General features: G+C 43.1%; 1 protein-coding gene across 1 annotated transcript in view; it reads left to right on the forward strand.

The window, feature by feature from the left end:
- ATP8B4 (ATPase phospholipid transporting 8B4 (putative)) overlaps window positions 1-12,975 on the forward strand; it is a 200,904-nt gene that overhangs the window by 15,171 nt on the left and 172,758 nt on the right. The window contains 2 exon segments of the mRNA XM_019477374.2: window positions 7,453-7,553; window positions 9,630-9,727. The gene's annotated coding sequence lies outside the window, so the exon portion shown is untranslated.

Here is a 12,975-nt window from a genome sequence, read left to right on the forward strand (position 1 = left end):
GGCTCCCATCTTCTTCAGTTAGTGTCCCAAGGCCTTTTAGTCTTCCATGATGTTATCCGGCATGCCTTTGGATGCATCATTTGTACCCACATGGACCACAACCAGTGGGTAGTAGTCAGAGGGCTTGATGATTTTAGGGACGGTCTCTGTGACATTGCGAATCCTCGCTCCGGGCGTGCAGCAGACCTGCCATGACCAGGGCTCCGAGCAACAGATTGGACCATCGGTTACCCTCAGGATGGAGTCCCTGATGACCAGAACTTTGCGTCTCCTTCTCGGGGTGTGCCTCTTCTGAGCTGGTGATGTAGGTCGAGCGGCTTCAGTTTCTGTACGGACCTGTTCTTCTGCCTCCTCCTCCAGGGGGGCCAGGGCCGCATACCTGTTCCCGAGGGGTGTCTGGGGAGCAGGCACAGCAGTTGTACGAACTGCCCTGGCATTGACAGGAACCTGCTGCCACCTATTAGTTGGGCGCTGTGCACGCGGGGTCTCCCCAGTGGATTCCTGACCCTGCAGAGATTGGAAATACATATCAATTTCATCCTCTGCCGCCCGGATCCCCTGCAGCATGCTCACCTTGGCCTGGAGCTCTGCCACCTGCCCCTCCAGAGCCTGAAGACGCCCACAAGAGGGGCAGGTGGGGGAGTCACCAAACCTCAGTCTCTCCCCTCAGGGATCCCACCCAGCCACCCCCACAGCTCGGGGGCAGGTGGTCCCGAAACTTCCAACTCACCAGGTGCTGCTGGGTGGGGAGGCAATCCCCACTGCCCCCCACTGCCCCATGTAGCGTGGGGGGCTCTGCATGAGCCTCTCTACTGTTCCAGCCCCCGTATGGCTGCCCTGCCAGCCCCAGCTCCAGACCTTTAAGAAAAAAAAAAAAAAGGAAAGAAAAACCCTGCACTCACCATTCCTGCCAGGCAGGGGGCAATCCCCGGGGCCGCCTTCTGCCCCACATGTACCACTTCTAGAGAGAGTTCCTACCACATTCAAGATTTTTTAGCTTCTCTCTTTCCTTGGAGTCTCAGACCAGCAGAGACTCCCTATGCCTGAAGAAACGTGACTGTGCCCAAAAGCTTGCTAAGAACTTTTCCCCAGCTACTCAGTTGGTCTAATAAAAGATATCACATCTACTCAAAGAACCTTGCCAGTTAATTAAAAGAGCCACTTTTGTTTAAAGTTGCTTGCTACCTCTAATTAAAAGGCTCTGCACTAGATTTCCAACAGGAGTAATGGGGTCGAAAAGGCCCAACTACTTTTCAAATGGAACTTGATGAGTTTATGAAAGGGATTATATGATGATGTATTTGCTATAGCAGGTGACTGGACTTGATGAATCAGGAAGTGCCTTTCAGATCTGTTTTCCTCAGATACTGCAGCAATGAACTGATGAGGCCATGATTAGAGAATGCATTAACCATACTGAATGCCAATTACAGAAATTATGGATGAGACAAAATTCCATTTGCCATCTACTCTTCAAATGAGAGCAAGTGTCTTCTTAAAAGTATGTTTTCTAGTATTTTGTCCAGTCTGACTTTAATAAGTTAAATGATGGAGCTTCCATTAAGTTCTTTCAGAATCTGTCACACAATCTCTTTGACAGCCTTTGTTTATCTTTTCTTAATTTAATCTATTATCCTTGGTTATACTTTCTCATCCTCTCTTGGTATTCATAACCTTTTAATGTTTGAAGGCATTTCTCATGTTCTGTCCTTACAAGTGCCTAGTCAAAGTATGCATGTTCCATTCATTTGTTTTTCTCAGCCATTCAACCTTTTTAGCACCCTAATCATTTTGTCTTTGTTTTCCAAACTTGTTTCAATTGTGTATCTTCTGATATTGAACATGATTCAGTTCTAATATTATCTCTCACGATAGCCATATGCATAGAATGAAAACTATGATTCTTCTTGCATAGACAGCCCTAAATGACATTGGCCTTTTTTCTATTTGCAATCATACCGCCTTGTAAACCAGATAGGAATTTGCTATCTTGTAATACCCCTGTTGGTCTGCTTTGGAAGTGCTCCTTTTCATGTTCCTCCTCATTTAATATTGGGTTTGGATTGCTGTTCCCTCTTATGTATTCATTTTCATCTGTCCATATGAGCATTTTTGTTTCACTTGGCTATGACCTGTGACGTTTGTGTAGGGACTGTAAATTGGACAAGACGTTTGTGAATGCATTGGGTGGAGAAGGTGCCCTCCTCCAGCTGGCTTTAGAGTTAGCAAAGGTTGTTTTTAAAACTAGTTTTGTTTCTTTAGCATTTTACTTTCATTTTAGGTTGCATTTGTTTTATTTTTATTTACTGTTGTCCGTGTTCACCTGGAATTTTTTGCGTCTTCAGTAGTAAACAGTGAGCTTGATTCCCCCTCTGTGCCCGTCTTTGAAGAAGTCTCTGTAGAGACCCAGCCTTAGACAGTATCTTAGTTCTTTTTAGTTAAGATGGATTGATTTAAATCACTAAGTGGAAAGTTTTGATTTAAACATTCAGTTTTAAATTAACTTCTCCATTTGTACTTCTTTTATATTTTAAAGAAAGGTACATTCTTAGCGGCTGATATAACCTATGAAACTACTTTCCAATTAAGTACAACCTTTACACTAGATTTGGAACATCTTTTTAGCTACTTGGAATGCTACACTAGAACTCTGTTTAAGCAGTTGCATACATTTGTATAATTCACATTTTAGTATGTTAGACAATGGTGAAGGATATGTGGCTTGTTTACTAGTTACTATCACATTGCTTATTTAACTAGTTACCGTATTTACTCAAATCCAAGACAAGTTTTTTTTTCTTATTCAGCATGGGGCAAGGAGCCCTTCATCTTGCATTCAAGTGCTGAGTATGGGGCAGGCTTATTGGAATTAGAGCCACAATCACTGCCACATCTCATGTGCCACCTGCCCCCTACTGGCTCTCTTCTGCCCCTGCTCCTGTTGCTGCCTCTACCTCCCTTCTCTCCCTGCCCCTGACACCATTGCTTACCCTCTGGCATAGCTCCAGCTCTCGATCAGAGCATGGAGCACATGGTTGCTCCAGCTCCAACCTGGCCACGCTGGGCTAGGGTTGAGGCTGGAGCTGCTGCTGTTGCTGCTATGTGGTCAGGCTTTGCTGCAGTGACCATGTGCTTTGTCCCTGGGAGCCTTTGTCCATGGCTGGAGCCATGCTGGAGAACAGGTGGCATGGGGAGCAAGTGCCAGGATATACAGGTACCACAGCAGGAAGAGGAGCAGGCACCAGGGGGTACAGGCACGGGGGGGGGTACATGTAGTAGGCGACAAGCTTCAGGTGGTAGGTGGGTGGGTATTGGGGGGGGAATGGATGCCTGGGGGGGGCAGCAGTACAGGGAGGAGAATGGTTGAGGGGGTTAGGTGCCAGGGCATACAGGCACTTTAGGGGGACAGGGTTTAGGACATGCAGCAGGGAGACAGGTGGTAGTGGTGGTGGGGACAAGTGGCAGGGGTCAGGCCTCTTGAAACTCTTGCTGCTTGCTCCCTGTAACAGAGGGGCTTGTCAGGGCTGATCTAATGGTGGCCCACCCACCTGCCTTCTCACCCACCACGCCTTGTTGTTAATTAGTTTATTGATGTAATTAAGTGGGAGGCTGCCTATTTCCTGCCCGGATGCCAGGGGGTGCTATCTGCGGCTCCATTCCTCCCCTACACCGCAGCCCAAGCCTCGCAGATGTCATCTAGATGTTACCATCACCGGCCCCCCCCACTGGGCCCCAGAATCCTCCTAATTGAACCCCGCCTGGATTCCTCTCCTCAGGCGGTCCCATCCGCTTTCATACTAGGCAGCATAGCTCCCTGAACCGCTTCCCCTTTGGGTGTGGTCCCCCCAGGACTCTTGGCTCACTAGCCCTGGCCCACCTCCAGGCCAGTAGGGACCCCAGGCCCTCAGCTCTTGTGTGTTCCTCATGGTGGGCCCCCGGCCCTTCAACCCTTCTGGTCCTGGCCCCAGCATTGACCAGTCAGGGGAAGTCCAGACAGGCATGAGTCTATGGCCTTTTCTCTCTCCAGGGGTCCACCCTCCAAACAAGGGGTAACCCACCCAGTTGTGGGGGCTAGGTGTTAAGGCACCCTGGCCCACCTTTCACTGGGGAAGTAACTGGCCTGGCATTTCCTGGGGGCTCCCATGCCTCTGAGAGCCCCACCAGGCCACCCATTCCCAGCAGGATGCAGTTTTAGGTTGTACCCAGGAGCCTCCTGACCATCCCCTACAGCTCCTCCCTTACCTCCAGATGATACCAGTAGCCCTCTGACCAGGCAATGTTGTTGCCTGGCCTCCAGTAGTAAAACTGCCCTGTTTATATGGGCAGCCCTTGCCTCAAAAATGGTTGCCCTCATCAGGCACCTGGCACCTGCTAACTCCACACCCTTAAAGTGTCAGGTACAAACAGTGCCCTGCCACACCCCACTACATTGGTGAAGGGGCTGAATTTAAGATAACCCACCAATAATTGAATTTATATATGGAAAATTCTAACAAATTTATAATATTTCCAAATATAAATTTAATTACTGGGGGGTCATCTTAAATTCATAGTCTTGGACTTGGGTAAATGCAGTAATTACGTTTTTGCTCATGAATTTTATCGTAAGTAAGGAGTATGAACTACCCAAATGAGCTCAGTAGCTGATCTTGATAAGATATGAATAGGTGTCTCCTAGTGTCAGAGGCCAGATTACAATGCCTGTAATGACTTTGCCAGTGTCTTGCACTAAGTGGCAAGGTGCCAGCAACTCCTTAATACAGTGTGTGCATTATGCTGCACATATTTATAAATCTTTCCCTCAGAAGTTAGATGTCCCCCACTAATCATTTATTTGTATAGGAAAACATTCAACCTGTAACTCAAAGCTGTTGATAGGAGCTCATGGATCTAGCTGTTTATTTGATGTACTTATTTTAAGGCCTAAACATACAATCTTTTAACATATTTTGTATTACATTTAGCTTAAGTTCAAAACAAGTGTATTTTAAAAATATTTTTATAATTTAAATGACATATATCTGATCTTTTTTTCACTGTTATTTGATTTTTATCAAGATTATCGGAGTGTTATTTTACCTTATTTATCAATTATACTGTAGTTAGTGGCTTGATGCATTAGCCATTTGGCCATCTCATTGATTAATGTTTGTACATAATTGCAGTTCTTATAGCCCTGCCATGTAGCCTAATTCGTCAAAATGGACATATGCTGGATGTTCTTTGCTTGGTGTAAAGGAAAGCTGCTGTTATGCATTTATGATTGGGTAAAATGTATGCAAAGCAACTGGCTGTGGGAGGGGGTGTGGGTGGTAGTTGCTTTGTTTTCTTTGTGATGAAGCATCTGGCTTGTTCTCTTGGGATAAGACCCATTATATTTGCTTTTAAAGGCGTTCTGTATATTGGAGCTGTCTTTATTTTCATTTTGGTTTGTGCAGTGTAAGTATTGCTTGTATCTGAACTAAAACTGGTTAAGGATTTTTCAATAAAATGATTTTCTTTGGAAAATGCTACTTTATTGTAACTGAAACTTTTAATGGGAAAGGCTTAGTTTTGATGAAAATGGTGTTTGGGGAAGGGTGTATTTCTGGTTCAAGTCAGAGAGAGACCCCAGCAGCAATAATAGCTTGTTGATTAGGGTTCTTCTTTGGTTCTTCCATATTCTAGATCAGGGTCAGCATCATATGGCCCAGGGGCCAGATATAGCCAGTAGAGCCTGAGGGCTTTGCCTGTGCCTTTGCCTGTGCCTGTGTCCATGCTGTGGCTAAGCAGCAAGGAGCTGCTGCTTCTTTCCTCCACCAGCTAGCATCCCTCTGGCCTATGCATGGGCCACAGCTTCCAGCTGGTGAGAAGTTGTGCTGGGGCTGGTTAACTGGAAGCTCCATCTACGCTGTTGCCATTTCTTCTTCTTCCTTCCTCCCAGCTGTTGTGCAGGTGGCAGCTGCATGGATGCAGCTTCCAGCTGCCTGGTCCAAGTACATTTCTCTATAGATTGCAAGCTGCACTTGTACTCATGCCCCAGCTGGGGAGCCAAGGGTCTTGGAGAAGTGGCAGTGTGGGCACAGCTCCCAGTTGCCTGGCCCTGGCATGGGAAGTGGTGGAGGAAAGTCCCCCACAATTGATGTGCCACAAAAGCCACCTGGCCTGTGTCAGATGAGCCAGGTTGTTCTGGCCTGCGGTTTGAAAAGCTTGCCAGCCACAGTTCTAGATGAATGTCTTGACTGTCAGGCTCTCTGCTGTTCTGGGAGGGTCCTTCTCAATATCCTGTACTAGAGGTGTTGCATTTTGCATAAGTAATTGATATACATTGGGCCAGGGAGATGGAGAATGGGAACATTTTTGAAATCTTGTAATTTTTGACATACCAGCAAAGCAAAAGATGTTTATAATGCCTAGGCATGCACAGATGTCTGCATTTCTACTCTGTTTGGCTGTACCACCTCCACCAAGGCACCGGCATCCTCAGCTGTGAGGGACTTACCATGGCAACAACGTCTCAAAATATAAAAAGCTTAATAATCCATTTTCAGAAATCACTGCTTGCAAAGGTAATGGTTAGAAATGTTTTTTACAGCAGTAAATCATTTCAAGATAAAATATGAAGTATGTATGGAGGGTAGATGAGCACAGTATTGTATTGAGGTTATTTGTTCCTGCAGTTTTATAATTCTTTATGTGCCAGGATGTAATCTCAGGGTTTTAGGCATCTACTGCATCTCCTGTAGTTTCTTTTTCATCTCCAATCTCTCCCAGTCCTATCTGTGAGTAGGACAACAAAGTAAACTTCATACAATCCTTTTGTTACTTTCTCTTTGAAATAGGGAACATAATAGGCAAAAGGAAGCAGAACCTAGAGTATAGGACCTAGAGTATCAGCATGCCATATTGATCCTGATTAAAAAACCAAAAAAACCTAGGTAACTGGCTTAAATTTAAGGGATGTTCTGATGAGGATATAGGTAAAGATATAGTTCAACAGATTGAAAATACAATACAAGAAAAACGTGTTTTCCTGTAGAGCGCTTTGTCTGAGATGATCTGAAGTGATTGGAATACTGTACCCTAAAGTATTTGTTTTATAATGTGGAAAGCATCCTGTACCCTGTAATATGATTGTGCCACTTGTTGGCTTTATAAAAGTGAATATTCTTATTTCAGGAAGTGAAATGTTTGCTGAACTATATCATTATCTTGACATTGTTTTAATAGAAGGAAAGAGTCATAATTCCTTTGACTCATATCATTACTATGTTTGTTCCTAGCTTTCTTTCTTTTTGATAGTCTTCTGCTAAGGCAGAAGTAGTAGTCTTTTACTCCATGAATGACACCAAGATCAGTACAAATAGGTGATGCCCTTGCAGTTTATTCACGAGTTAAATTTTAGGGTTGTAAAAGCTTTGAAATATAAAGACTGGTTTGTAACTTAGTAGTGCATTTTACTCTCTCACTCAGGTATGTTGGTTCAATGGTGGATGTCTTCTTTGAATATGATATGCTGTACTCTTGGTGGGAAACAAAAGGAGACTCCCAAGGCGCACGGAGTATGACACCATGTAAGTGAACAGGTGTGGTATAGAAGGCAGCAGCAAACCAGCATCAATAGCTGCAGGAGGAGAAGCAGCAGTTTCCTTCTCAGCACATCTGTGAATTATTTAATTTTCAACCCTTTCCATTAAGGGTTTTTCCTTCCCTCTGCAGTTCCTCATTCTTTTCTGTTGAAAGACTACTCTTCCTTTCTAAGATTTTCTTCCAATGGTAAGTTGCCACTGTCTGACTTGTGGCTTTTATCTCCTTTTATAAAAATGAGAGAGTTCTCTAACGATCAGCTTTATTGATATTGTTTAGTAGCAAAATATTCAATATTTATGGTTGTTCTGCTGTTTTGTTGCCATATTTTTAACTCAATGGTTACAGTTTTGTTTTAACAGCAGAACATTTTAATTGGCAGGAAGGACTAGCCATCTTACTCCCATCCTCCTGACCTGCAAACCATTTTAAGGTGGTAACCTTAAACAAAATTATAAAATACAAAGAGAGTGATATAATTTCTGTGCCTCAAGCTTTCCTGGTTTGGGTTATAGTTACCCATTTTGAGGTGAGACTGAGAACCAACCTGGTGAAATAGCTATTGTTTCTCCTAATAAATTGACACACCCACAGACCTATTCCCAGTGAGGGGTAATGAGATACTGTGAGTGAATAAAACATGACAGGATAAACATACCTGTCATCATAACCTCTAGTTTTGTGATGGGTCATATTGCTTTCTGTAGGGAAGCAATGCCTTTTGTTGATGTGTTAATGTGGCATTCATATCAGACTCCAGTTAACACTTATAATGTTATAAGTCAGGACTATATGTATTGTTGACCCTTATCTCAGAGACTTAAAAAAAAAAGTATTTTACATTTTGTACTGACAGTAAGAGATATTTACAGCATAGTAATTGTAAGATCAAAGTCTAAAATTATAGTGATAACTGCAGTTTTTATAGAAATGAGCTATGCATTAAGTCCTTGTATTGTTCCAGCAACACCTGTGGCCATGTAGCCATTAATTACTTGAACTAATGGCTATATGGCCACAGGTGTTCCTGGAACAATACTTTGCTCTGCTTCAATCCCCTAGTCTCTGTGCTGATATATTTGCTCCTCCTCATCTGTAATTATGTAGCATATGCTTCTATATTTGTGTAGGATCATATAGTTATTTTAAGGAAGACAGTTCAATCTCTGTAACTGTGGGTACCCTGTAAAATGGGCACGTTTTTGCGGGGAGGGAGGGGTTGGTAATTTACAATTCCATTTTATTTTTAGGATAGTAGAACTGTATAAATGCTTTAGCAATGAATGCCATACTGTTGGCAGAAGGAAAGTAAATCTGAAAATGCTCTTAGAAAATAGAAAGCCCAATAGCTAATCATATTAAAAAGAGTAGGTCTGCTTATGGCAAAGCTTGTTGTTGGTAGAGAAGCGGAGAATGAAAGATTATTTTGAAGGAATCACAAAATGAATACAGAAGGTGGAATATTCAAGTATTAAAAACTTGACATTTAAGTAACAAATAATGTCAATTGCCTGGTCTGCAGTATAGAATTAAACTTGAATCAGATAATTAAGGATAATCAGTGATGCATGCTATATCAGTCTGCTTTAAGTATCTTACTTCTGCATAGGCAATTCTTCTATAGAATACAGAAAAATCTAGCAGCTATGGGATTAATTTACATTGTACCACTGCATTTATTAAACAGGAGATGGCACAGGCTGCTTTGCCCTGTGTTTTAATAATGTGTAATCCCAAAAGTACTTTAAAGAAAGTTTTGTAATTTTTTCTGTTTTTTATGGCAACAGCCTTGCAGAGAAGCTCTTAAAATGGCTGCAGAGAAAGATGAATACGCTTTTGACATGCTTCATGGGCATCAGATAAGAAATCTTAAATGGCTTTGCCTAAGGGTGGAGAATCCAGAAGATATATTGAATTGTTGAATACACATGTGTTTGTTGAAACCTGTTTTGTAGCACTTCTCTAGTGTGGTAGTGGTTATATTTACTATTGGAAACGTGAGTAATGTTGACTTTACTTCTGCAACCAAAATCCTTTTTCAAGAATACTTTCTTTGTGTTTAGGGTAGAACACCTGAGAACAAGGAGATAAAAGGACAATATTATTTCCTTGCAATATGGTATCAAAAAGTAGGAGGGGCATAGCCAACTGCACTCTTCTGGTAAGTTGAGACAGTTGCATGAATATAGTATTTAATTTTTAAATCTGGAAAGACCAATTCTGTCTCCTAGTTTTACATGTAAAGTCACTTTTCCTCTGAGAAGGTTCTTCAGTTTATAATGGTTTTTCATTTTACATTATATTCAGTGCGCTCTTACTGTTGGAAGCAAGTCAATATAAATGAATTAATTTGTAATATTTTTGTAATGTTAACTAATTTGATACCTTATTCATCCTTCAGTATTTCACATGCAAATAATACCTAATTTCTTTAAAAATATGTTTACTGGAAACAGTTGAACAACATTGAATATAAAACTAGTCACAAGAAATAAAATCTTTGCAAGCAGTATGTATTGATTTTCCACCTTGAATAAGTAAGTTGGGATTTCAAAATTACTTGAGCAGCACGTATCTAATTCATTTATGGGTTAATAAACATGGGTTATTAAATATGAGTTAACAGTCCAAATAGATATTTTACACATAATTGTATTTGTATTTTCTGTTGTAAAAGAACAGAATATTTATTAACCTGGAAATTGAGTCATTTTTGAATTGGACATTTTTGGTAAACTTTGGTGTTGAATTATAATCCTTCGTGCAACTCTGAGTTGAGTGGAGTTATATCAAGGTTACATTTGTTCTTGGCTGTTTCTAAAGTTGGATATTTCTTTGTGGAAAGACTTCTCTGACTTGAAAAACCTTCAAATGTCTCTCTAGAATTGTAAATTCTAGCATAATGTTAATGCTACTAAAACTAGCTTCATTTTTAAACCAGAGCGTGTTTACTGTATGTTCCAGAATGGAAATCTCTCACAGCTAAACAAGGGCCAAACTGTGTTCCTTAAGCAATATTCTTCTTGGAATGAATAAGAAGATTTGCTAAAGATAAGGATCACAGATTTTTGTTCCTAAATATTTTTTAACTCTCTAGCTGCCTTGTTATTGATTTTTGAAGTTTGTGCTTTATGCTTGTGCTGCCTGGTTATTTCTATTTTGCTGTATCAGTAAGACTTTTTTGCTTTCTTCTAGGACTGTGCGAAGCTTCGGTCTCTGATTTGATTTGGCCTGATTTGGTGGCTGAATCTCCAAATCCAAACCGAATCAGAGGACCCGTTAATCTCTCCAAATCGATTTGGAACCCTCCGAATCGATTTGGACAAATTTGGCGCTTCAGACTTAGATACAGCTTTAAATGATTTTTCTACATACTCTAGGTAGCAGGGGCTCTGAACACTGCGGTGCTGGGGCAGATGCAGTGTCCCACAGGAATGCGGGGGGCTCCTTAGTGCGCTTGGCAGCAGACCCGGAAGCGGACCAGAAGCACTTTTGGTCCGCTTCCTGGTCCACTGGGAAGTGCGCAGGGGGGTCCCTCCCGCACCTCCCTGGCTTGGGAACTGGTGCCTCCTGGGTCTGGGAGGGTACCTGGGGTCACCCTGCAGCCAAGTTGGGGGGGTGCAGGGGATGCCCCTGGTGTGCTCCCTGGCAGATGTGAATGTGGACTGGAAGTTCCAGTCCACTTCTGGGTTCACTGCTGAGCATGCTGGAGAGCCCCTCGCCTTCCTGTGGGACACTCCATGCGCCCCAGCACTGCAGCGATCACAAGGTGCGCCTGCTACCTCAAGGTATGTAGAAAAAAACTTTTAAAGCTGTGCCTGTGTCCGAATCTCTGATTCGTTGAATTGGGGTTGTATCTTCAGATTTGGATTTGGCTGAATCGAATCCGGGACAGTGATCCAAATCAACGGATCAAATCACTGTCCCCAAAGATCCCCAGGAACCTCTGGATTTTAGTCCCAGCAGGAGCATTGGCACATCCCAGTCAAAATTCCCATCCTTGGCTGTAGTCAACACCCAAAGCTTCTGAGGAAGGTCAAAAAAACCCTGACACCAGTCTTTCCCTAACTATCCTCTCAATTTCTCTGTCAGTAATTGCGGCTAAAAGAGATTTTTTTTTCTGGCAAGTGCTACTTGTCAGCACTGTTGTTTAGTATGACGCATTGGCAATGTTGGATGGTCATGAATGAAGACAGAGAATGAAGGGCAAAAGAAACCTGGCATTAGTTTAGCTTAAGATCATGACTCTTTAGTTGTGGTTATAATTGTAAATTGGGCCCCTACTGTAGCTTAATCAGATTTAGGACTGGAAAGGGAATCCTTTTGCATTTCCGTGCTGTCATGTGGCAGGTAAACCAAGCACAGCCCTAAGACTTTGCCAGGGCAATGCTGGTTAGTCTATATATAGCAACAGAACTCTGCTCTTGCCTTTTTCCAAACACTATAGAAAGTAGACTTTGTAATCTAATTTTGCCTTATCTAGGCCCTTTGCCATTGGGCAATTGTAGAGGGTCCCAGATAATGATCCATGTAGGAAATGATGTTAACTTAGGCCACTGGCAGACATTATATTTATCTAATGTGCTAATTGCACAATAAAAATTGCAATGTGCCACATGTTCAAGCAATTTATCACCTATAACAAGCTACAAAAATGTTACTTGTAAAATGTAGACTATTTTTGCAGCTCATTTGCATCCTATTTTAATTTGTTACACATAGGGTGATAGTGTTTAGACAGGTCCTCTAGCACCCCAAGATGGACTGCTTCCAAGGTGACTCTCCAGGATTCATGCTGAACTCTGCTGCCCCAGGGTGCCTTAATAAGAGGTGTCATGAATCACTGCTTCTCTTCCCTTTTTCCAATCAGCCTTCAAGGCTGCTGCTTTAAGGCACCATTAGTACCTCTTCCCTGTGAGAGCTGGAGTGTAAACAAACACTCAGCATGACATGCTTTACTTCAGGGGTGGGCAAAATATGGTTCATGGCTCAGATCTGGCCCGCCAATTGATTTTTATCTGGTTTACAGGCAGGCAGCACTGTGTGGCTGGCCCTGACTGAGCTGCTCTCGGGCCCTGGCCTCTGGTGGTGGGTGATGGATTTGGTTCCAGTCTCTGCTGGTGCTGCTCCCTGCCTGCCTGCCTGGCATCACGTGGTGGCCTGGGAGATGGAGTCCAGCCTGCCCAGGGCTTGTGGGGCAAGACTTCATTTCCCAGGTACCATGGAGAATGCTGCATGGGAGCATCCTTGCCAGCCTGCCCAGCACCATGTTGCGCCAGCAGAGGCTGTGGCCCAAGTGCAGTTCACCCAGGGCTTGCTGCATGGTGCCTGAGGGGTGGGTGGGGCTGCTTCTTCCCTGCATCACCCGTGGTACCTAGGAGATGCAGTCTGGCCCCTCAGACCTTAGGC

This window comes from Alligator mississippiensis, chromosome 11, assembly GCF_030867095.1.
Source record: "Alligator mississippiensis isolate rAllMis1 chromosome 11, rAllMis1, whole genome shotgun sequence".
Lineage (NCBI taxonomy): Eukaryota > Metazoa > Chordata > Crocodylia > Alligatoridae > Alligator > Alligator mississippiensis.